Raw genomic sequence first — 27,578 nt, forward strand, 5'->3', positions numbered from 1 at the left:
CTGAATGTTGGTATTAAAAGCCAAAATCATAATAACTAGTTCATTAGTCATTCGAATAATTATGTCAAGTGGAATGTCAATACCAATTGTATTAATGTCAAGTGAGAATGAATTCAATTTATAATTAGAATACAGTTAACTCAAAATTTCATGTTAATTTAATAAATAGCCCTGTGAAAGGCAGTTTCAAGTGGAGCTATTTCAATTGACGTCAAAATGAAGGGATGCAATTAGTATGTACGAATTCGAATTCAAATTATTATATTTGCTTAAATAGCTATCAAAATTTTACGATTAAAAACGATGAAGTTATGATTTCCGATATTTTATATCAGAGGTAAATCGAATATGTTGCTTAAAAATTAAACGAATTACTGAAAGTATGCTCATCTTTTGAGTCTCGATCGGGAATAGAAACTAGAACTTAGATAATATTGTGTTTGTACGCTCATCACTCACCCACTGTGTTATAAAAGAGCTGTCTTATATGTGAGATGTCAATGACCTCGTTTATATTAACATTTCATCGTACGTGTTATAATGTAGGGAAATTTATTTCTCTGTTACTATAAATATGCTGGCTCAATAACTGATAGTGGAAATCTTTTCAAAAGTACGTCATTAGAAACATATTACATATAGTTCACGACTATGCTTACAAAAATAAATGCAGTATTCCGTTTTGTATCATTTAGTAGATGCTACTTGAAATATACTAACGTGGTATTACCGAGACTGTAGCGGTTTACGCTTTTTAGTATAAATATCAAGATGACTTATACGTAGTGTTGACTGGTTTCTCGTTAGTAAAAACGGTTTAATATGTTTTACCTAATATAATAATAGTTAGTTTGAGAATAAGATTAAATTGACTATTTAAAAAAAGTGTTTTAATAACTCAAAATTCATTTATTTAATTAGACTTCATCTAGAAGTACTTTTGAACCGTCATGACATATTTTACACTAGTGGTCCCTCCGTGGCGAAGCCGCCCGTGGTACATATTTCGCAATAAAAGGTAGCCTATGTCCTTTCTCGGGTATCAAAATATCTCCATACCAAATTTCATGCAAATTGGTTCAGTAGTTTAGGCGTGATTAGTGAGAAACAGACAGACAGACAGAGTTACTTTCGCATTTATAATATTAGTATGGATTTACGGATTCGGAAAGCAGTATCTATGGAGAAGAATCGGCAAGAAACTCCATGGTTGCTCTTTTAAAAAATGCATGAGATTTGGATTAGGAAACAAATATTTTTATTTACAAGCTATGATTTATGACATATGAATTGAATCATAATATCAATAACCTGTAAATGTAATTTATTGAAACTAATTACAATTCCAATATGCCTAATTATTATTCCACGAATTTTGATTAAGTTCACAAATCTCTCTATTGACGTATTATTTACACCGTTATGATTTAATTAATTAGTTTTATGTGTTTCTAATTTAACGTTTATAAAAGTTTATTAAAAGTCACATTGGCTTTTTTTTCAAATTAAAAAATGTAGAGACTAAAAAATGTGTTTTATCATTAACAATTTTTAAATTTGCAAACGCTTAAATAGGATATTTAAAATTATACAGTACATATTGTATTAAATTAAACAATCAGAAGCATAGATTTATATAATATATTTTATAAGGATTACTTCTGATCTTTATCTTAAAATACGTTACATAGCGAAAATGCCTTTAGTCTCTAATTGCTAAGATTTAAAGGTTATTTTATATTATATACAAGTTTGAAATTAAAATCTAGTTAATTAAAAGAAATAATAATAATAAAAAGTTAATAGCATAAACCATGTTACATAATACAAAAAAAAAAATTGTTCATTGTTAATTGAAGATTTGTAACACACACATGCACTAAATTTCACACATATACAAGAATGAAAGATCTCTTACTCGTACTCAACCCACGTTGGTTTATATAAACAAAGTATAAAATATAATCCTAGACCCTGGGGAATAATGAAGCTTTTAATGGAAATTTTAAAAATCTAATTTGTGCTTGAGTTTTTTTTAGTACAAACAAATAACAAAACGTTTTCTATTTATACATTTGATCTTGATTGGCTTACTAAATTAGCCTAGAATTTTCACGTTATTGAAATAATGCCTGAAAATTTTGCGAATATTAGTTTTTCATTGTCGTTTATCATCGTCATCATCATTGGCCATTTACGTCTATTTCAGACGATTATCGTAGTCGGTAAGGAGTCTCTATCTGCACTTCTTACGATTGCTATGTAGCCCAATACGCGATGCACAGGTGCGCCCACATTTTGGACACCTTGGGTTTATAATACCTTACTAAATAGTTTAAATGACATATATTCAGAATTAAAATACAATTAATATTCGTGTTGATCAACCACATCAACCATAACACAGTCAAGTGTTTGACCTCAAAAATTGTAATTTACTCAAATAATAATTACAAAACACAAATTAAATAACATCCAATCAATTTGTAGAATCTAATTTAATTACATTGTACACTGTATTGTTATATTTAAAGACCACAACAGAACAATAACAAATATGATATTGCATTATTTCATAATAATAAAGTTACAGCAAATGTATTTTCCGTAGCGTATACTATAAAATAAAACAAGGATGAAACCAGGTGTGGAAAACCAAGTAATACTATATTATTATATATAACAATAAATTTAATTAAAGTTCCGTAGCACAGCTACGTTGTTGCTACGAAAGCGGTCGCTACGAAATGCGTAGACGATGCTTTGTTTTAAGCAGTTTTCATTAGACTTGTTCTTGCTAAGCTTGCTCCCCTTGTGTCAGCACAAAACATTTTGCTATTTCGAATTTAATATATTTGGAAATTCGCTGCGCGGTTTAATGCAGTTAAAACGGAGATATCATATATTTATGAGAATAACTGCTGCTAATTTTACGAGCGCCTTGCGACGCGTGGAGTTCAATTATAGTAATAGAAGTGAGTGATGTAATTACACTTTTATGAGGGGAATAAACACTAGGAACAGGACACCTGGCTATATTAGTGTCCATATAAGGTGTAAACTATCCATACTAATATTATAAATGCGAAAGTAACTCTGTCTGTCTGTCTGTCTGTTACTCAATCACGCCTTAACTACTGAACCAATTTGCATGAAATTTGGTACAGAGATATTTTGATACCCGAGAAAGGACATAGGATAGGTTTTATCCCGGAATTCCCACGGGAACGGGAACTATGCGGGTTTTTCTTTCTTCTGCGCGGGCGATGTCGCGGGTGGAAAGCTAGTAATCTATAAATATATGGAGAACCAATGGGTTTTTTTTTATTTAGGCTTGATTTGTTTATTATAATATTAATATTTGAAATAATATAATAAGTATTTTTCATATAAGCTTTCCTACTTTCATTTTATGTTGTTTCCAGGAAAAGCGTTGCGTTGACCTGATAAAATAAATATGCATATTTCAGAACAATATCTAAAACCACAACAAGTATACATCGGCCAGGCACAAAGAAATACAAAGTGCATTGATGGAAATCGAACCCACACTCTCTGTCACAATAGGCAACATCACAATAGGGTCCTCTACACCATTCAAAAATCAATATACTATAAGAGAAATGCATCCACGAGACTCATTATCTCCAATCACTACGTAAAAAGCACGTCAATGCATAATTGTATCCTTTGCCGATATAATTAAATTCTTTATCCGCAGCGACAGTTCGGATTCATAAATAATACGTTAACCGCTCGCTACTTTGAATAATTTTACACAAACGAATATTTCGTAAATAAACAATAGCGATGAATGTATTTAATTGACGTTAAAACGTGAGAAATGGCTACAAAGAGAATTATGGCTGGATATAAATATCTCCCTGCCAAAGGTTTATGTAAATTAAGATGGGCTCCCTAAAGCTCCTGTGAAAATATTTTTAAATCGCTCCTCGTAATGATAACACTGTTTTGCTCATTTTGGGACTTAATTAAGGGTCTGGAAGATTTCTATCACTATCTTGTGCTTTTATTTAATTTGATTACCTATTTATTCATACATACATACATACATAGTACATACATCTTATATAATTTTATTTATCAACTACAAAAAACAGTCATGATGAATTTTTAGACAAAGTACAACTTCATGTTACTACTAAAGTTCATGATACGAGCCTTGCGAGCGTGTATTCAGATTGAATTGATTGAGTTCATAATATGAAATCGGCATACTGTAAATAGATCGGGATTTGTGGTCAGTAATGAATCTGCAACTAAATTTCATCTCTATGTCGCTATTCTCATATTGCATAGAATTGGACAAGTACTAAAACATTTTTGAAATATCTTACGGTAGAAAAAGCTGCATTATTCCTGTTTTATTATTTTATAATTTGAATATAGCTTCAACACTTGAGGCAATATTATCATTATATTATGTTATCAGATTAATCGTTTTAATTTATTGGGTCCAGGAAAGGATCAAAGAAGTTATCTATTAACAATGAAAATCTTGAAGGACAATTTACATCTTATAATATAAAAATGAATCCCAAAATGTATTGGTAAGCGCATAACTCGAGAATGGCTGAACCGATTTCGATAATTCTTTTTTTATTATATTCCTTGAAGTACGAGGATGGTTTTTATGTAGAGAAAACGTTAATATGTACCACGGGGGAAAGCCGGGGCGGACCGCTAGTTAAACTATAAAAATAATAGACAGTTAAAAAAAATATTCATACATCTGTAAAAAAAGGAAAATCTAGCAAATTGGTCATCATCAACATTTAACTAGTGTTTTAAAAATCCATGTACAGCTTTAATACTGACGCAGATGCTGTCATGAAGCTCGCTTTCAGTCCAGTGTCAATCTACTAATTCAATATTTCTTATTAACTTCTGTCCGTTTTTTAGGGATCTGTGGACAAAAATACAGAATTAATTTTGTTAAATATTTAAAGTTATTGATAAAAAAATGAATGAATACTTTATTGTACACACCAAAATATAGACAATTTACTCAATAGTCGACGTTATGGATACAAACTACAAAGCAATCTCTTACAGGTAACCGGAAAACAATAACGTAATATGACAATGTAATAAACTCTTATTAAGTACACATTTCATATATATTTGATACATGTAATTGTATTAATAAAAATGTTGTTATGAGTGATGTATGATGAAAATATTATAAAAAAAATAAAATGTACTAAAATTTTCTATTTTTATTCTATTCAAATATTTAGTCGTATATTGAATATAAAAAAGGAAAGTAATGTTCAACAGCTAATTTAATCTGTTTGTTAATTGTCAGCTCTGTTTGCTTCCCTTGTATGTAAACTGTCTTAGCTCGCAGCTTAATTTCATAACAAAAAGTGTTAATAAATTATTAAAAATACAGCAACTTAGCAACATAATTGGAACTAAACTACGGAGGAATAGGTGGAGGTGGTTTACAAATAGCAATTTTTGAATAACCGTCAAGACGTATAACATCTCAGTCTCCCCTTAACTACGCTCGCTGTGAAGTGTTCAAAACGTCGGGAAAATAATATAATGAATAAACCTACGGAATCCTCATCTGAGCGTTGTCCGACACACTATGGCCACTTTTTCATCGTCCGCGTGAATGTATCACATGTCACATATTTTAAACTTTAAGCTTCAGGAAATGCTTCACAATATTTAATTTAACATTTTTTTCACGGAACTTGAATTTTATTTCGTAGAATTTTGAATAATTGATTTAGTTTGTTAAAATTGTGTTATTTTTTATATATTTGACTTATTGATGACGGTTTAAATAATTACATGTATGGAATTTGCGGTTTTCGTTACAATATTAATTTATTCGAAGCGAATTGTATATATTTTATGTTAAATAGCTATGTCAAAATAATATGTCGTCTCTAATAAACAAATTAAATATGTTATGTTTATTATTTATTCGTATAAGGTAAAAGCGTTCGTGTGTTAAAGGTTCAGTCTTGAAGACCATCCTAGACAGTTAATATCCATAGTTTACAAAAAACTGATTATATAAAACAATACAGTCTTATGAATTATTGAGTACCTAATAAAAAAACAAGGCCCCTTCTGAAAATTCATACCGAAATAGCCCTTTAAGCTCTGTAGGGACATACTAAGAGAGGTCTACTAATTCCCTTAAGACGAATGTTTATATAAATTGAAAAATAAATACGACATCGTCGAAAACGAAATTCCGGAAACACTTTAAAAGCTTAGGAGCATATTACAAAATTATATGACCGTGATTGATGGATTTATATTCCGTAAAAGAGACTGTAAACACGCGATTAATCATCCCATGTCACCTCGCCTAAGTAAGCAATAAACCTCTGATGGAAACAAAGGTATGCTCTCCTGATAAGGTCTGACAAATTATATGTATCACCTGCTTTGAGGTTTGTATGTTCAATAGGGTACACACAGAGCGAGCAGCCTCGCGAGGCAATTGCTGCGCGAAGCAGCTGGGTCAGAATGGACGGGGCTCAACTGACGAAAATTAAAAGGAAGGGTAGCTCACGAGTTTTTAGCTGACTTCAAAAAAAAGGAGGAGGTTATCAATTCGGCCGGTATAATTTTCTATGTATGTACACCGATTACGCCGAGGTTTCTGAACCGATTTACGTGATTCTTATTTTGATTTATGCGGAATAGTTTGAAATTGGTCCTATAATTCAAACATATTTAGTAAGTAGCACATCTAAAGAATATGTAGTAATTAATAATATCAAATCTTTTTATTTTTTACTTTTCCGTATTTGAAGTTCGTTTCTTTAACGTAGTTATTTTTATCCTCAGCCAAGCCACGTAGTCGCGTAACAAATGGTTCGCGAGGCTGCTCGCTCTGTATTGACCTGCCTAATGACTGGGATAACGAATTGTTAAGTTTCATAAAGGCATTGACAAAGAACACATAATACTATCAGGAGTGGTTCTCGAGATGATGGTACTTATAGACAAGGGTAACTACCCTTGTCTATAAGTATAACGGGACATAACAGGACTAGATCAAAGACCGAACTCGGTCTTTGATCTAGTCCTGTTATGTCCCGTTGGAATTATGGAAGGAATGGATAGTGCATATACGTGTACTAAAATATTATGCTTGGTTCTCTGGCTCTTCGTTGAGGTAATATGTAATTTGTAATTTTAATGCAAGATGGATAGATTCAATATCTGAATAGTTGGTTTGTTTTTTTTTGTTTGAACGCGCTAATATCAAGAACTACTGGTCCGATTTGAAAAATTCTTTAGGTGTTTGATAGCCTATTTATCGAGGAAGCAGAGTTACGAGGGTGAGCGGAGCGCAGTCAGTATGGTATATAACTTTATTAATTTAATTCATTGATTCCTGTAATCTAAATATATTACAAGTTTGTCGTAAAATAAATTCCTTTCATAGTGATTTGTCTAAAAACTATTATTGAAAATTAAGATTATGATATCAAAGAATCAGTTTACCATATCTTCTTACTGGATTAATTAATAAATGAAGTATATTTACTGATGAAAGTTTGTCACAAAAAGATTAACAAGTAATGTGTAATACCCCTGTGCACACCATACCAGGGAACACGTATTTTTGTCATTTAAAAAGTTTTTCAAACTCAGACTCTAACTTGGAGGTTCGAGTGTATAGGTGAAGTAGGAAGTAATTAAAACTTTACTTGTTTTGTTATATTTTTTATCTTTATTCTAACTGGATGTAGGAAAATATGGAAATTTTATATTTTGCTTTATACATTTTTTAAAATAAATTGTGTATAATAAAGTGAAGAATAATTATTTGATCAATATTTAGCACAGTCTATAACGGTGTAAATTAAATAATAATTTTATAATACTATGAAATAATTTTAAACTATATTTAGAGGGTTTGTGTTGTCGAAGATGTATATAATACAGAATTTTATACCACGAAAAGAAAAAAATATTATAACCAAAAGATAAAATGTTTCAAAAGTGGTAAAATATATTTCTTAACCACGAAGTTACTGCGACACCTAATTAATTATTTATTATATGTGAATTTTCAGTAATCTTATAAAGTTTGTTCATATCAAGACACAAATATAGTTTCTATTGCTGAAGCTATAGACCGTAAAATATTCAACAAAGCGACATAAAAACTTCACTAATAAAATTTATTTATTCACCGATGTTTTCCGGAGACAAACTAATATAATTTCACCGGCAGCGAGACCAATTACCACGTCAAAACTATTGATGTTATTCCATTATTTAGGTATTTATTTTGGTCGGCTTCACAAAGATTCATGCTTTAACGCACGAAATATTTTGTTAATTAAAGCTTTTTCTCAAACATACAAGATAAACAAAGGTGAAACAATGTATAAATTTGTCCAGCAGGTCCTCAGATTAGTGAACTAACTCTTCAGCTTTATATTATTTGTATAGACAAGGGAATTAGTTATAACAACAGTGTATGGGGAAGATGGAAATATCAAAACACAAACATTGCAGAAATACGCCTGTCCTTTGACTCAATATTGCTAACACTCAAAACCGTACAACACAAACGTCTACGATAAGCAAACAGTATATTTCTATAACAATGGCCAAGGCACTCGGAATTAATGAAATAACTATATAGCTAGAGATAAATCCTTAAGATACAATCGGCCTTGCCTGGCGTACTCAATAACTAATATTAGATAAGGGTGCGTGTGGTTTATCAGCTATCTCAGCTTCATTGTTCTCAAGATGTTTTGTGGCTTAAATTAGTGAGTCTTAAGAAAGGGAGCGTTGTTTATAAACATTTTGTATTGACTCGAATTTCCTTCTATTACATATTTGTATTAGGCTTCATTATTATTTTTAAACAGTATCACTGTTTCGCCGAAAAGTGCAAGATGCTTTAATTAAATAATCTATACAAGAAAAACGAGTTTCATCCAAATTGCTGTTTTTGCTGAGCATGAATTTTACGTATAGTAACTCGAAATGGTTTGAAATACAGGTCGCCAAAATTGTAAATATTATAAATTGTTTAGCCGTTTTCTTTTAAAGATGTTGCTAAAGCTTAATTAAATTCTTTATCTCAAAATACAAGCCACAAACCTCACAAAGTTATTTTATAGGAAGGCAACGTTATTAAAAATAAAATAAAATTAACAAAAAGGAAGTGACATGGGTGTAAGCATATTTAGATCACTCTGATGAATGGAATATCCTTTATCCGGAAATATTGTGCGACAGCCATTTCATTGAAAATTTATCAATATACAATATGTGAATATTTAATAAATTTCCAAGGACATGCGGAATTTTGTTGTTTTATGTGTTCAATATTGAATTTTACAACGGGTCTTCATTGTTTCAAAACCTTAACGTTACCCTCTTTAGACTTTACAGGAAAGTGAGCAAGTTATAACTGAAAATAATTATAATATAATTGTATTAAGGGTGGAGGGAGAAAAAAGAAGATTGATTGGGCTTTACAATCGAGTTTTCAATTATTATGCTTCTTGATTTTTTAGCTATCTCATAATGTAACATTCTATATTTATCATATTTTTATTTTATAACGTACTTGATTGTACGTGGGGGTTAAGTTAGTGTAGTCAATGTAGCCCCACAGTTTTAACCGCTTTCCTCCATTCCTATTGGTCGATAAATGGATTATCTAACGGTGAAACAATTTTTAAAATCGGACCCGTGGTTCCTGAGATTAGCGTGTTCAAGGAAAAAAAAAAAAAAAACTAACTCTTCAGCTTTATAATATTAGGTATAGTTTTACACATATTAAATGAAAGTATATAACCAAACGCATGTAACTGCGTTTCCGGGTAAGCTGCATTCAAACTGATCCCTCATTCAAAACTAACCATGGCGAGATTTCCCATCTATTCACATACAAAATAAATCCGCCAATTACATGAAAAGTGCATGTAGCTGACATATAAAGTCACAATTACACTTGACTTACTTTGGGAACGAGTAACGACCTTTCTTTGTGGCGCTTGCTTCGTCTCGTCTGTGAGACCGTAATCTTTCTTTTTTGAGAGATTTTTACGTTATATTTTTGGAAAAGTAAGGAGCTAAATGTTTTTAAGTATATGGAGAAGTGTATTGAAAAATAACCTGAGTATATAAAGGCATAGTCGTATACTACGCTCTCGTAATGGTATAGGTAACTCTAAGACACTAATTCAGAGAGCATGCACGATATTTTTAAATATTTGCATGCAATTTTTTTAAAATTTCAATATAGATTGATGAAGGAGGCGCTCGTTTATAGATAATCCTCCTTACAACAACAGTTATTCCATAGTAGACCATTAGAGGAGAGATATATTTTTATTATATATAATGATAATAATATATTTCGTATACCTAGGTATTTACCTACATTTTAAAGAACATTACATTTTTACACCATTGAGATAATATTACTTCGGATGGAGGAGACACCACGAACAAAATCTGTGTGCCATTTTTTTGCTCTAACTAAGTTTTAAAAATTATTATCTAGTTAGGTACTTACCGATGAAAGTAATTCCTTTGCACTTTTCCGTATTATTTGTATTATTTGTGCAATATCGTAACACACACGAAGGCATATTTGATGCGTTTCACTTTCAAACAAATAAAAAATGAGCGTGCAGTTACGCCATATGGCGTATGTTGAGCGGAACATAAGTGATGTAGGCGGTGTCGTCTCCATATGTATATTATCTCAATGTTTTACGCAACACTTGGTTACATCCTAGCCTACTTTTACTAGGACGTGAAACTATCTGCGGATGGATGGATATTTGATACACTTTCACAAGTAACAGCTGATGTAGCATTGAATTTGTATGAAACTTGATACAGAGATATATTATAATATAATGTATATACAAATAGTTTATTGTATATCCAAAAGATACCAACCAAGTGAAGCTTCGGGCTGCATTTAGGTTTAAAGAATCATTTATTCTCATTTAAAGACTTAAAGCTAATTACATGAGAATAACATAACAAAATAAATAAATAATAAAACAGTCGTCCGGGCACAGCTATTCCAAAGGTAAGTTGTTTTATTCCAGAAGTGATTGGTCATTAAGTATGTGATCAGCTAGGCGCTTCTTAAATACATACATAATTTCATAGATTTAGCTGCCTTTACATCATTGGTGAGTTCATTACTATGGTTCATTATAAAACTGGGCACCCTAAATTTCGCATTTATTAAAATAATTCTACAAAACTATGTTTGGAATAATTCTTTAATTCTTTATTTTTCAACACAATATATTCACACAATATAAAACAATAAGTTGGACAAAGAACGAGCATACACTTTAAACTTGAAGGTACAATTTGAATATAATATATCCTTTTGAAGTTTTTAAATATTCATTTAAAAGTCCACTTCCAGGATTACGCTTGAGCTACTTTCCGAATGAATAAGGCTAGATTTCTTTTTAACCGTATGTAAGTTGGTATTAACATAAATCGGTCAAGTCAGATAAAGTTAGCACGAGTAACGACTCATTTTAAATAAATTTAAATTTAACTTATCAGTTTCGTATCCATTTGAAATTGTAATTATGTTAAACTCTGAAAAGAAACGGGTGAAATAAATTGCATTTTTTTGAGAAATTTGGTTTATAGGGAAGTTATTGTTAGAAAGAAGGGTTTCTACGAATTTTATGTTACATTTCCAGTGACCGTTTTTAATTTTTAAACTTCTATAGCATGAGAAGATATTAATAGAAGACATTGATATTGCATAGCACCAGAAGTGAAAACCACCACCATGAAAACACTACTAATTTGAATAAAATAATTGAATTTTATGTAATATTCATTTCCATAGAGATGCAAAACATTACGTGCAATGCTCATATTACCAGAATACTAACCAAACATATAAGTCCCATATAACATATGAGTAAGTACCTCCACGAAGCTATTAAATAAATAAATACATTGTTAATAATTCCAGCCTAAAGAGGTACTTTTCTTCGTATCATCGCTGAGCGTTGTATGTATAGTGTAATATGAACAGAGTTGGTACAGCTTAAGGGTCGTTCACCTGGGTTCACATAAAAATATACGCAACGATGTCCATACATGGGTATATCAGTTATACATTTTTGCTAAATTGGTAAAGCAATATTTATAGATCATTTGTTATCTGTGTTATGTATTTGTTTTGTACGTAAATATTTCGCAGTAATACGCTATCTTTAAATGAATATTAGGTTGTGAGAACATAACTATATTGTTATTTGGTGTAGACGTAACTTTTGATTTAATAATTTGTGGATGAATAGTTGTCACTATTTCCTGTCAAAACATGCTTAGCTGTCAAATTTGTCGAATACTATCGTTTGAATCGTGGCGCATTCGTACGAATCGTGCCTAGGTACATTCTTATTACATTTCGAACTAAAATTTAACCCGGCCTCGCGTGTTATTTCTTATAATATAATAAAAAACAAATCATCAAAATCCATTTAGTAGGTTTTGTGTGAAAGCCGGACGACAGACATACTAAGCTTTTGATAACTATTATTTTGTATGAAGACTGATAGGCGGTATTTTCTTCAGTTTTAATTCTTACAGATATAAACTCCACTAAATTGTATCATATTATGTTTATAGATATATCATCTTTGCGCGTAGTTCCTTAAATAGTGTATTAATAAACAATTTTCTTTGATACATGATATTCAACATTTGAGACCGTCATTTTGTCGTTCTATTTACAAAGGAGCCTTTGTGCCATCGCGTTGTAATGGGTAATGGCGGAATTCTCTTTGAAATTTCTCGAACACCGTGAGCCCAATCATTTGATAAATCAGATCATGGAATAAATATTTAAGATTAAGTTCTTCCTTAATATTATATTAAAGAAATATTACTAATTTTATGAGATATTTGCGTAGTTAAATGATTAATTTAAAAAAATAGTCAAAGATTAACTATGTTTATAATCTGAATTAAATATCGCTTATGCACAACACTCATAGGCAATTTGATTGTTTTTACTCTCTTTCTTTTAACTAATAATACTTAAAAATAAAATATATGTAAATTATAATAAATAAAATGCACTTTAAGTGTCTATATATATTATTTTGTAATTGTGTAAAATAGTAATATAGGAGTTATAGGCTTCGTATATATTCGAGCTTAATTTAGGTCTTCGGGTATTCCCATGGAGTATTAATGATTACGTAACGATAAAGATATTTACTCTAAGCTGTTCCATTACATACATAATTTTAATTATTTTAATATTTTGCATTATAAGGGCTATAAATACTGTACATAATATTAATAGTAGTAAGTCGTTTGCATATTATACTTATAATAAAGTTTAAAGAAAATGCAGATTCTTCACAAAAATCTCTCATATTTTTATTCGTTTGATTGTACACTATTAAATTTGGACTTTTATAAAGTGAAGTCCCGTGTCCCCGTAGTGGGGTAAGGGGCAGATGCATTATGCATACATCTGTTTCACTGATCGATTTTCTTTACGGACAAGTAGGTGATCAGCCTTCTGTGTCCTACCAGACCGAGACATTTGTTTTTTCTTCGTCTCCACCGGGAATCGAACCCAGGACCCCTCGGTTTTCCATTTATTGGAACTCTAAAGTATTCAAAACGTAACTAAATAAAATATACGGCGTATATTTATGTAGCTTCCAAGTACCTATGAAATACAAAAATATAAATATAATAAAAAAATAAACGAGCGACAATTATTCAATAGATTTCATGGTCTGGCAATTCCAGAATTATCTAATTTACGGCGTTCATGAATCAAGCTACTCACGCGAATCCTCCAAAGAAATCAGATTAAATAGTTCCAGTATTTATAATTGAATCATAGAACCAGTTGTTACAGTCAAGAATCTGTTGAATTAAATTGAAAATACCAATCTATTATCTTCCTATCAATTCGATTATAGTTCTTTATAAAGGTTTGCAACTGTATCTAATGATTGTTGTTAGGTATAATGTACTAGGGCTGTTTTAAATGAAATTTTTATATTTATTTATTTAACTCTTTAATAGTTGTACAGTTAGGTAACCTTAGAACTACTTATAGATAGAACAGAGTACAACTATTTTGGCGGCCCTATCACTTAATAGTGATCTCTTCCAGGCAACCACGGTTAAAGGTAAACGAGCAAAATTATCCCTATTATTAATGTATTATAATTGCAATATAAAGAGTTCATAATAACTCGTACCTTATCATTTCTGCGTATTATAAATTCGAAAGTAACACTGTCTTTTCTTCAGACCTGAACCACTAAATTTATTTGAAAGAAATTGGGTACAAAGATAATCCTGGAAATTCCACTTAAGCGAGACGGCACGTTTTTTTCTGTGTGGGCGAAGCTACACGCGTAAAGCTAGTGCCTAGTTCATTTCTGTCACAGAAGAGATATATTTTTTTAATAATATGTAGCAAGAAGATTCTTTTAAACGAGCTTATGTATTACACTTTTAATATATTTCCTGTTTGTAAAGAAGCGTCCGCATCATTTTGTATGTAAAAACATTTTTAATTATAAATGAACTACGATCCATACTAATTACAAATGCGAAGGGTCCGTCTGTCTCTCTGTTTACCTTTATGTCGATCCTGAGGCATGTTTGTTTAGCGTTTTCGCCTTAAGTAGTTTTTAGAAGGGGTTGATGTATGACAGATTTTAGTTTAAGTTTGTACCAAAGAGACAACATAAAAAAAGTATAAAGTGGTTGTAGTCCTAGAAACGTTTTTACTCAAGATTTTCAGTTTAAAGATAATTGTTAACCCAAAAGCTTCCTTAAATCTCTTATATTTCGAAAAAAAAATTATACAAAACTTTATAACGTAGGAATTAGTGCCTGCATGAATTCCCCTTTATCATGACTGTGTATACGCATACTCCGTCAAAATTTTCTTACAAACCAAATATTCATAGCAAAATAGTACATAGAACGGAAACAATAAACTGCTTAAAATGGCCAGAAAAAAGTGACATCGAAAAATAAATAACTAATTGCAAACTAGTACACTACCACTAGCATTAAATTAGAATTTTCCGAATAAATAAACATCACAGAACTAGAAATATATTACGAGTTAAATGAAGTATAAAATAGTACCACAAATAGTAACAGACCGCAACATAAATGTTTACAACCAGACATTATCGTAATATCTCGTTCACTCTTCATTATATTCTAATTATATCATGTTAATCGATGCTTGTGCAAGTTATTGCTATGAAAATGTGGCTCTAAAAATAACAGGTGCTGTATTTTACATGAATAAATAGCGAGAAGTTCTTCCTTCTAAGAATTGTTAAGAATAGCTTTGAACTTGATTTTAAAACGTGTACGTATCATTTTAAAGCGATAGAGTAAGGTCGATTTATATTAGTGATAAATAAATAATAAATACATATTTAAGGACAATTTTCACACACGGCACGATCTGATCCTATAATAAGCTTTCGCTTGTGTTATGGAAACCAGATGGCTGATAAACATACATAGGTATATGTTACATATATAATTTTTAAATAAATACTTATATAGATAAATTAACACCCAGACACAGAGCAAATATCTATGTTCATCACACAAATATTTGATAGTAAGAAAGTGAATGAAAAATGAATGTTTCAGCAGAAATAATTTATAAAAACTTCGCAGAAATAGAGTTACTAATGTACTAAAAACTATACACAAATACTCGTAATTGTTAGTGAATTTATCCCAGACGTAAAAAGTAATAGACACTTATTTATTTATTTTATTTATTTAATTATTTATTGCACACACAAAAGAAATAGATACACATAAAGTACAGATAAGATTAAAATAATGTGTACAAACGGTGGCCTTATCGCTAGATAGCGATCTCTTCCAGGCCAACTTGTGTTATTAAGCAACAAAAGTATTCGCCAGACCATAGTGTCTTATACTATCCGACCGATTATACATTATAATAACTCCGATAGTACAATAGCTTAATCTAGCTACAGTTAACATCGAGTCCGACTGACTCAGCAATTCATAAAGTCACAAAGGGCATTTGTTTTGTTCAACGTACTCCTTTTGTGTCCTGGGAGATCCATTGTCTGTTGTTTAAGCAGAATAAGTTAGTGTCGTGGGTGCATCTCGCAGTGATAACAAGGGTTAATGCAACTTACTGGAGATTCTTATATTTTTCTGTCATAAATCTAAAAAGTCTGTAAAGATGCGATCTGGATTAAACGCGCGGTTGTGACTGTATTGTTCGGTTTTTTATTGTGTTTGCTAACACGCCGTATTGTAATAAGATTTTATGGTATAAAATGCTACTTTATTCAAGAGATGCATAAAATTATAAAGAATATGAACACAGGTAATTCTGATCGAAAAAATATTTTTTTATATTCATAGGTAGACACACTAAAAAAAAAAAAAAAACTTTTCGTCATCCTTTTTCTAAAACAGGATTTATTAGTATTTTTTTTGTTTTATGAGTATTCTTTGATAACAGTTGGTCATTTATATATGTTCACATTAAGTCATGTAGCTTGAACATTTAAAACAGCCGAGATTGTCGCCTCTTATAATAATTATATCCACAGTCGTCCCGCAATTTCCTTCCACAATATGCACGCCACTATATATCTTATAGCTTTGTTAATAACGCTCATTTCTCCTGGGTAGACTTAATGAAATGTTAATGCAAAACTAGTGGCCGCTAATTAGGCCCTCGGAGATCCCAACATTAATTTAATTGTATAAAAGCTCGCTTGAGGTAATACTGTTCCTTATTTTTTCCGTTACGCTAAATGTAAAGATCCCTGGAGAAGCCGTTTTCTGCTTTTATTAGATTTTAATATTGTTTCTTTGCTGAGTGCAAACGGGATTATTCTATTGTTCTTTACGAGTTAAATATTTTTTTTTAATCCGATTGCGTGGATGCTCTTTCCAGTTTTATATTATCATGTTGGAGCGAAAATATTACGCATTTTGTATTTGTTTTTTTTAATATGTATGGAAATAAAAGTGTATTTACTAGATATATTGAACTTACATCATAATTTGGATACAGTTTTTAAAATACATATTTATACCTATAGCAAGGCTTAAAAATGCATTATATTTTTTAACATTGGTATGTGGTTAGGTACATAACTTCCCGCACCTTTGGATTAAGATTAATAATATCGTTTATTTCTTATTCTTTCATAAACATAGACATGGACATATTCAATATAGTTTTGTTCACAAGTAAAAAGTATAAGTGGCACCCGTTTTAGGCTTAGTTCGAAGAACTAGCCTGTTAATACAGGCACCAGCTTCTCCCTAATTTTAACTTTAATAAAACAAAAAACTTGAAAAGTGAGCTAGTTATATAAATGGTATGTGCAAGCATATTATACAAATATGATTATTAAATAAATATAAAATTTTAAATTTATGAGTAACTAGAGGTCCGCCCCGGCTTCGCCCGTGGTACATATTTCGCAATAAAAGGTAGCCTATGTCCTTTCTCGGGTATCAAAATATCTCCATACCAAATTTCATGCAAATTGGTTCAGTAGTTTAGGCGTGATTGCGTAATAGACAGACAGACAGAGTTACTTTCGCATTTATAATATTAGTATGGATGTGTGAGATTAGAACGAATTTTCAAACAAATGTGTTTCATCCAATCAGTAAATTGTATAAAAATTGCTGTGACAAAATCGTATAACATATATTTCTCTATTCTTATTTTTTATTATTGAGTTTGTCTGGTTTCGAGAAAGTCCGTCCACTTACATTTTAAAAACATCAAAACAAGCGCATGTATCTCAAGGCGAGTGTAAACAAACGTTGGACCAATGTAAAATTTATTGCTTTTAACTTACTTTCGTTAAAAACAGATTTACCCTCGTCTTGCTAATGCCCTCCGTCTGATTTACCGCTTCATTTGTTAGAGACGCGAATATTTCTGAATTAAGAGCTCTTGACCAATTACTATGCGACTAATGTAATTAGTTGTAAAGGACAATAATCATTGTAAGAGATTCTGCCTTGATAGAATTGTCTTTTATGTGATAATAATCTTTATAACATCTTTGAGACCGTTAAAATTGCCAAAATAATAAAATACTAGCTGTGCTCCGTAGTTTTACCCGCAGTGCTCCGCTCCTGTTGGTCTTAATGAGATGATATATAGCCTATATAGCCTTCCTCGATAAATGGGTTAATAATTTTTTAAATCGGACCAGTAGTTCCCGAGATTAGCGCGTTCAAACAACCAAACAAACAAACTCTTCAGCTTTATAATATTAGTATAGATTATATTAGAGTCAAACTTTCAAAGCTCCTTATTGCTACATCAGAGATGAATTCTTATTGTTTTCAAAATCTATTTTTCTCGGAAATTGCTTATTGTCATGGATTTAGCCGTATCGTACTAGTCTGATTTAACTTTGCGAGACTAACAATATGAAGTACATTAAAAACTATCCATCTGTTTGCTATTTCTATAATAATTTGATAATTACAACTGCAGTCCAATCTCAAATACGTCATTACGTCGTAGGTTTATCTGTAATTATTTCGTTTTTAACTTAGAAATATGTATATTAACTCAGGAACCAATTGTGTTAATACAGACTTATTCTGTAAATAAAGACTTATTCTGTAAGAACAATATGCAACAAAAACAATCTAATAATTAGCTACAATTATGGAAATCAATTTTCAGTGACCAACAACTGCAACCGTGAAACCTACAGACAAGCGAAATCAGTGAAAAATTATGCAAATTCCATTTTAATTGGACAAACACGCCATATAAATGGGGATTGACGTTCATTTTCATATCATTTTCGACAATTACATTAAACATTAATGGCGAGCATGTTCTGTGACATGAAAGCCACAGTAAAACGTGTCCATTCAAGAGATATTAAATGAATAATAATGACATTAAATTTTCATTTCCCATCAACTTTCATAGCTGTAATAAAGTTATCGGTACGCTTTACGTCATATCACAAGGTATATTCTTTGTATGGAGATAAAACATTTTAAGGTTCTCTCCGTGAATGATCACGTTTATGGATAATATCATTCAAATCTCTTCATTTGCATCAAATGGAAATGCTCCTGAATTTCGATATTATACTATCTCTTATTACGTATTGAAAGTTCAATATTCAAATGAGGTAACGTTTTAAAAACCTTTTTTGTAAGCGTTTGTGACATTCTTTTCTTATTCTTTTGATTATGTATAAGAATCTATACTACAATATTATAAAGCTGAAGAGTTTGTTTGTTTGTACGCGCTAATCTCAGGAACTAGTTCCGATTTGAAAAATTCTTTCGGTGTTAGATAGCTTATTTATCGAGGAAGGCTATATGCAATATATCATCACGATAAGACCAACAGGAGCGGAGCAATGCCGGTAAAACCGCGAGGCACAATACTAGTCCTACTAATATTAAGTAAGAAAGTTTGTGAGGATGTGTGTGTGTGTGTGTGTGTTTGTTACTCTTTCACGCAAATACTACTGAACCGATTCCAATGAAATTTAGCACACATATAGAGGGTAAACTGGATTATCACATAGGATAGGTTTTATCGCGGAAATCGCACGGGAACGAGAACTATGCGGGTTTTCCTTTGAAAACGCGCGCGAAGCCGCGGGCGGAAATCTAGTTATGTATAATGATGAAAATATGCTTAATACTTATTAATAATTTTCAAAATTTTCCCAGCGTAGTAGTTAACAGGAACAAAATTGTAAGGTAAAGTCAAACAAGATTATTCGAAGGGCATAAATATTATATTATTAAAACTTCCAGTAAACACGTTTCCCTTGATGCAATATAATTAAAACTCAAGTAACTGAACTCAACTCTTGGTTTTAAATCTAGGCCAAACTAAACTTACATATTCAGAACTTGAGGCAAACGTGATTTATATCTGTTCTAAATATTGTTTGTAGTTGAGATCACAGATGTTTAATATAATATTAATTTACTTCACAATTATTAAGTAAAATCCTAGTATACTATTTTAATATTATAAATGTGAAAGAGATTCTGTCTGTCTGTTTATTCTTCACGCTTCAACCACTTAATCGATTCGGATGAAATTCTGAGAAAGGAGACAGGATAAGTTTTAACCCGTAAATCTCAATGGAATGGGGACTATGTGGGTTTTTCAAGCTATAGTAGTATTATATCATGCGTGGTAAAACTAACATATTATTAATTTTTTTTCTAATGTTGATTGATATGGTCATGGATAACTGTTAACTAAATAGCGTGGGTGCGATCTGTACCAGTCTCGAAAAATTGGCGTTTAATTTAAGCTTATTGTATACTAAATGAATTTGGTTAAAATTGGAAGTTTTTTAAATAAATTTTCTTTTAACCATTAACATATTTTTTATGTCTTTGCAAAATACAAGTGATTGTTCACCGTGGATAGCTGAAAGAAACCTACCGGTATAAAACATTGTAGGTGCGTATTCTTTCAAATTTAACAAATACTTTTTACAATTTATTATTTATTTGTTTTAATGCCAGAAGAATACGTTAAACTCAATGACGAGAAAGTTCAATTCTGACGATTAAGTAATATAAATGTAAACACTGAGAAAAAACAAAACCTGACTTAAAACCGAATTTCTATGTCTGGAGTTCTTCTTTATATGGCATAATCGAAATCCTTAACCATTTTAAGATGTAATTGAAGAAAATTTAAAGGCATGAGGTCTTGTAATTTTGTCTGTGAATAAATTACACACATAGGTACACGTTTTGTGAGTGTGGTAGGTCTAAGTAGTGGGGCGATTATAAATTTTACCAATTTAGCAAATTAGGAGTTCGAAATTACTTTGAAATAGAAGAAAATAGTCGAATTAATCGTTAAGTCATTCTATTATTAACCGACTTCAAAAAAAGAGGAGGTTTCAACTGTATTTTTTTACGAATCTTTCAATTTGAAAGCGGTTTAGATTTTTGTTAAAAATAATTATTCGTGAATTTAAGCTAAATCTTATTCGGACTACGTTATAAACATTATTTTTTTAGGTTCTATAAAGCGGTCTCTAGATTTGTTATAAAAATACATGTATCACTCTGATAACAATAGATGTTTGGCCTCTTTACAAAATAATTTCAAATTGTGAAAATTCTTAAGAAAGAATAGGATCTATGAAATTATTATTTATTATAGAGAGGATACGATAAATTTAGTCTTACAAAGCAGTACTTACTAGTCACTGTATTACTATTGAATTTCAAAAATTGATATAATATGCGAAAATAGCCTTTATTTCATTCAACTATTTATTCCAGATCTCTTTTATGACCTTTTTCTAGACGTATATTAGTCTATTAACACAACATTGGATATACATATTTGTAGAATGTGAGAACTACCATTAGTTATATAACCAAAGTTTAAACCTTATCTTAAAACCGAGTTCTATTACGTAACACATTTCGAATTCAATTACCAATCCCCAAACTTTACTCCATGCAGTATTTGTTCATCTGATTGAATCGATAATCGCCCCGATAGCGATTCCTTCGATACGTAATCCCAATCGAGTCAAATACAAGAGCACTTACTAGTACGTAATATACTCTATCCTTTGACCTAAAACTCTATACAAACTTATCTTAGATGTAAACGATGTAGGGTCGCACGATATTTTGATCTGTTTCGTGTTGAGATTAGGGCTGTTTTCGCTTGGTTGTGTCCACTAATAGTATATTGGTGAAGATGGTAGTGATATGATCGGAGGTTGTTTCGTTTCCTTATTTCGTCAGAGTTATCGCGGGGAGCGACCGTAGAGTCAGTGTTAAGGGCGATGTAAAATCAAATGGGCATAGTTTTAGGTCTTCGGGGAACTTTTGAGATTTATGGCATACATACAAATTTTATACTATATCTACGACCTTGTTTCATGTGGATATACGTTGCAGTAATAATATAATAGCAGCTGGTTATCCATAATTTGTGTACTGAATATTGTAAAAGTCGGTAATGAGATTTAAATCATGCCAACACGCTTCACCAATTATAATAATGCATTGTAAAGTAAACATCAATAAATCACTCATTGAACCTTATATTTGTTCTTCCGCTATAAATGCTGATTTTGTTTAAATATTTCATTCGGCTGTAATTGAAAATTCGTATTTCAGCAGGTTTGTGTTAAGAAACAAATTAGCGAAGTTTATAATTTATGTATTATGACTTCTTGACGAACTGCAATTTAACTTGGAAGGTGTAAAACACTTTTGTTTTGCTTATTTAATTTGTTGTTAATCAATATTGTTATACAATTTTAAGTTGTTTCGGAATAACGATTTTTTATTTATTTATTTCAAAAAGGCTTACCAACTAGATACATAATTTTTTGATTTTACGATAAAATATATCCTGGTTTTCATGTTTGTCCGTTTGCTTTTGAAATGATTATGATATGTTTAGCTCGTTCAGTAGTGTAAACTTTGGTAAGTTATACACATACAATGTTTCATAACCTAAATTACAAAGTATCCAGAAGGTTTGGATAATCCATATGATGTGTATTTTTTGGAATTAAATTTTTGTTTGTTTTTACATCTCATGGATAACATTTTACATCATGTACGAAGCTAAATTTTGAGCTAGTTACTTTAATTTTCCATCTAATAAAAGAACATTTTATTAAACATACTTATCTATAAAACCATTATAACATATAAAAAAAGTTGAAAGCTTTTAACAAATCAGTTTACAGCTAACCTTAAATATTACCAAACCATTTACGTTTGAATAAAATATAAGCAAAATTTAACATTGAATAAATAAAAAACGACGTAACTCCATTACAAAATCGAATACACTGCATTCCAATTAAATATTTACTGGAATTCGCAATCGTATGACGCTTGGATAATCAGCTTAGCTGTACTACGGAAAAGTTTTCGTTTGACCACTTTTTGGTTATAATAAACGCTTAATAGTTATATTTACTTGATGCTTTTACGGTTTATAAAGATTAATAAATTAACTAAGTGGTTATATTTTAATGTATGCGTTTCTGAAAATGTTCTGACGTACATTTGTAATATTCTTTGTGAATATGATGTTATTTAATATTGGTGTAAAGGCAAAACCGTTTTGTTAATTTACCTGTCTTTAGAATTTAATTCAACAATTTAATTCATGTTGAATAACATGGATTACTCGATAGGATTTAATATTTAGCTTTATAGCATTCTGTATAAATTTATAGGGTTCAAATCTCGTCTCGTGATCGTTCTTTTTTATAATTTAACATTTAATCAACATGAATAGAATACAAAACACATCATATTAGATCAAAACAGCAATACACTACAATACTGTACAATTACATATTACCTTTATTCCAATAATATCTTGTCATTTATAAATGTAGGAAAAAGCTAATATACTATATACACCTTTAAAGCTAGTGTTTAACGCGTAAGCTCAGGTACTATCCAATTCTTAAACACGACGAAGTTACAGAATTCTCGAGAAACGCTTTTTGATTCGAAGGATCTTGTTCCTTTGACGGAATTTTATACAGCTTCTGCAAAGGTTTATTTTGCAAGAATTTAAATTAAGATTAAACGAACGGCACGTAAGGTTTTAAAATTTTAAATATTATTGTCTATTAATGCACTTATGTTTCTGTAAAATATAATAACGTATTAGAACCGTATTACCCAAATAATACGTTATTTCGTTTTTTAAAAAAATATATCACTGTATATAACAATTACTTATTATTTTTTGATTAGAAATAGAGAATATAATGTAACTTATATTCTCTATATCTAAAACAAATTTTAAAATTCTTAAAATATGAATGTTTGAAAAAAAGCTCTGTATTTTAGTTGCCCATATTAAATAAATACTTAATTAACATACAATACAAGCAACTGAAATACAGTCACGTTGCTAACCCAATATAAAAGTAATAAAACATAGTATAAAATGTAGCAGTGAGAATTGCATTAAGGAACTACAATAGGTGTATGAAGGTATGTTATCTGAGGCTTACCTGAGGTTTAAGCTGGCTGCCTTCCAAGGCTCTTAAAAGTAGCCTATTGCATATCTTATCTAACCGAGATTTATTACTAATTTTATACGTGTATGAGCATAAGGTATATACTTCAATTGGGATTTGAGAATGCATTTTAAAAACAAGTTGATTTAGTGGTTTGAATTCTTAATATTTAGTATGTATATTTTGGAGTCAGTAGAGTTGATAATGCCCATTTTTCTTAGCGTATTGCATTACTTATTTCTTTAAACCAAGATGAAAACTTCTTTAAAAGAAATAAACAATTTTTTTTTGTTACTATAAATAAAATTTAATTATTTGGATATATAGTACCTATTTCTAGAAAAATAAATATAATAATACGTACTTTAAGAGTTCATTGAACATATAAGTACCAATTGAATAAACTAACAAACAACAAAAAAATCCTTTTAAAACGTTAATTAATTTGCACCATTATTAAAACTACGCAAGTTAAATTGAAGTTATGTTTGAAAATTTAAAGCCAAGAGCTCTTATTAAAACACCAAAGAACTTATTTCAAGTTTGTTCTTATAGCGGAGCTGAGTATATAAATATTTATGAACGAGTATGAAAAAAAAAAACAATTTTCTTCAAGCTTGTACAATTAATTAAAACTTTGACTCTATTTTGCTCTGTAGACTGTAGTAAGTAGTAGGAGAAAGAAGGAGAGAAAGAGCCGGGTCACCAAAATGGCTACCTAATTTGGAATGATTGCTTCCGTGCAACTTACAAACAACGTTGTTAGCTAATTTATTTGGCTAGCTGTGGAATCGTCCGCAATAAATACCCTTATTAAAGAGGAATTGCTTCAGTGTTTTTGAAATATATACAAAACATGTTTTCAACGTTTATTTAGAGGTAAAGATTTTAATGGATTTTAAACGCGATTTATTCATTACATTATTTTCTCGACTATACGCAACTTTGCAGCGAGAGTCTCCCAGACTATTAATGAAATTTTTAATTTCTATAATATTCGCGTAAAATCAAACACGAGACAAAAAACAAATATTCAAAGGTATTTTGGTCTGTTGATTTTATAAATTTGTTATGTATTAATATCAGAACACGCTCTTTTTATATAAAAAGTGTCGAGTAATTATTTGTTAAATAATAATACAGTCCCATTATGTTAATGTATTGTTAAAATTGTCATCTTTCGATTGCACTTATCGCAAATGGATCATCATATTGTAAAGCATATTGTGACGAAAATGTTGAATATTCATTAAATATAAAAACACATTCTGCTCGCTCTTTATATTTGCTCTATAAGAGGTACTTCAACTTGTAACAAACGTCCTCGTATGCGAGAGTACAATATAAATCACAACATTAGGTCACTCAGGAATAAAGGAAAGGCAGTTTCTGCTGAAACATCGTTAAGACTGAGGCTGCGCTGAAATATGAAAAATGAATCCGTTTTCAAGAATTATTTGTCAGTGTCCATGAGTATCATTTGTCTACCTGCGTCTCGGAACCCGTCGAGTGGGTAATTATATTTTTAAACTCCAATTTACTTTGAATATTCAAATATCTTAAGTGAAAATGTGTCAAGATTGTTTCGAGCCGAAAATAATTTCGCCTTCGTGACTTTTGCCTAGTTAGGTACATGTTTCGTGTTTCAATTACAATAACCAGTAATTGGACATGCGTAAATATGTTTTTTTGTGTTAAAAGTATTCGTGTAATAAAGCTTGATAAGCTTTTAAAAACTATTTAATGTTAACATAGACAAAAATATATTTAATAATTAAACACTAAGATATTAAACTACGTAGGTATTACATACTTATTCCCATATAAGCAGTGTAAGCTTCCAAAAGACTGTGGCTTTCCTCAAGATACCTACGTAATACGTCTGAGACATCAGGGAAACATTATTTTAAACATTACATTACAGTACATATTTGAATAAGGTTAGAAGTTAGTAAATTCATCTGCAAGTTGGATAATACCTAGTCCTACTCTAAATCACTAATATTTCAATGACTGAATTACCTTATTCATTAAGGAACTCTTTCACACTTGGCCACTATACACACCTCAAAAACTAGCTGATGATGATAATGATTACTAATAAACGCGTTATAAAGAAACAACTTATAAAGGCCACACTCGCACGCAAGGGGCGTTAAATAAAGCCAGCAGGCCAGATATTACCAATTCAATGATACTCCAACCATGCTCATTATACCAGTCTGTTGTGTTAAAAACCTCGTGATATATCAAGTGAAACTCAACGCCATTGCTCATGTGTCTACGTTTATCTCCAGAGTCTCGGCGCCAGCTAAAGTGGACTTTTGACTTTTGCTTTAAGTGCTCCAGTTTGTATTATTAAGTTTAATTCAGGATTTGTGGATTGCTTAAGCTTGGCTCAGCTATTTTTAATTAAAAGTTAATGTTGTTTTGTATAATGCTTTATGAATTTTGTGTTGTGTAGAGATTTGTGTTGTATAACCGTGTTTTGTTTGAAACTTAGAAATTCTGATACCTTTAAACATGTTCCTACATTTAATAGCTAATAAAGATTATATTTAATTGAGACTTACGTAATTAAAGCAGTCAAAACACTATTAGAATTTAGTTTATCTTTTAAAATTGATCATTTATTATTTAGTTCAAAAATATAAATCCAATGTCAGTTAATAAGCAAAAACATAAAAAAAATATGAAAATCGCAACCCGCAATCTAAAATTGCATCACGTCTCAATTTTCGCCGCAAATAACGAAACAAACACGTCAGATTAAAATGGAACTTTCTATTTCCCGGCAACGGTTTTGGCACATGTAACGCGAACTATCCACAGCGGCAGGACTAAACTCGCGAATTTACTACAACGAAACAAATCAAAACTAACAAACGACGTGCCATAAATCTTTCCGGCAATTTCAGATGCGATCTAGCGCGTACCTGCTATCGTATGAACTTGACATGTTGTTACAAATTTCCTACCAAATTGACAGGCCGGTACATTCGCCAAATAGAATTTTATGTGAGACTTGAGTGCACGGCTGATGCACTATTCTTAGACTGGCTAAAACGTATTCACCTATTTTATATGGGTTATAAACGTGAACGTTATTTCGCAACTTTGTTTTTCCTCGGGGATGCTACTCATTTTAATGACTGAAGTTATAGAATCAGTTTAAGCTTCGAGTTTATTGCTATCCTATAGTGTGGTACTAATGTTCAGCATGAAATAAATATCGTTATGATCACAGTGCATGTCTAGTTATCACGTATATTATACTCTTCTTTATATTTGAATTAAGCTAACGGGAGTTGCGTCGCTACGTGCGCGCACTTTCTTACTAGCCCATAGAGTTGATGGGAGAGACAAAATAGTTGCGGAGACAAAAGTTGCTCTTGCGCGCTAGCTCTTAAACCTCATGCTACAAAAGTAACACTTACTGCTTTATTACCTGACTCTCTCGCGTAATTATTTTTTTTAATA

The 27,578-nt window shown here is 30.8% G+C and overlaps 2 protein-coding genes across 2 annotated transcripts in view; one reads left to right on the forward strand and one right to left on the reverse strand.

Annotated features, from left to right (window-relative positions):
* LOC123692240 (NAD(P)H-hydrate epimerase) overlaps positions 1 to 27,578 on the reverse strand; it is a 494,715-nt gene that overhangs the window by 42,963 nt on the left and 424,174 nt on the right. The window lies entirely within an intron of this gene.
* LOC123692236 overlaps positions 1 to 27,578 on the forward strand; it is a 218,378-nt gene that overhangs the window by 856 nt on the left and 189,944 nt on the right. The gene's annotated exons all lie outside the window — the stretch shown is intronic.

This window comes from Colias croceus, chromosome 6, assembly GCF_905220415.1.
Source record: "Colias croceus chromosome 6, ilColCroc2.1".
NCBI classification, from domain to species: Eukaryota; Metazoa; Arthropoda; class Insecta; order Lepidoptera; family Pieridae; genus Colias; species Colias croceus.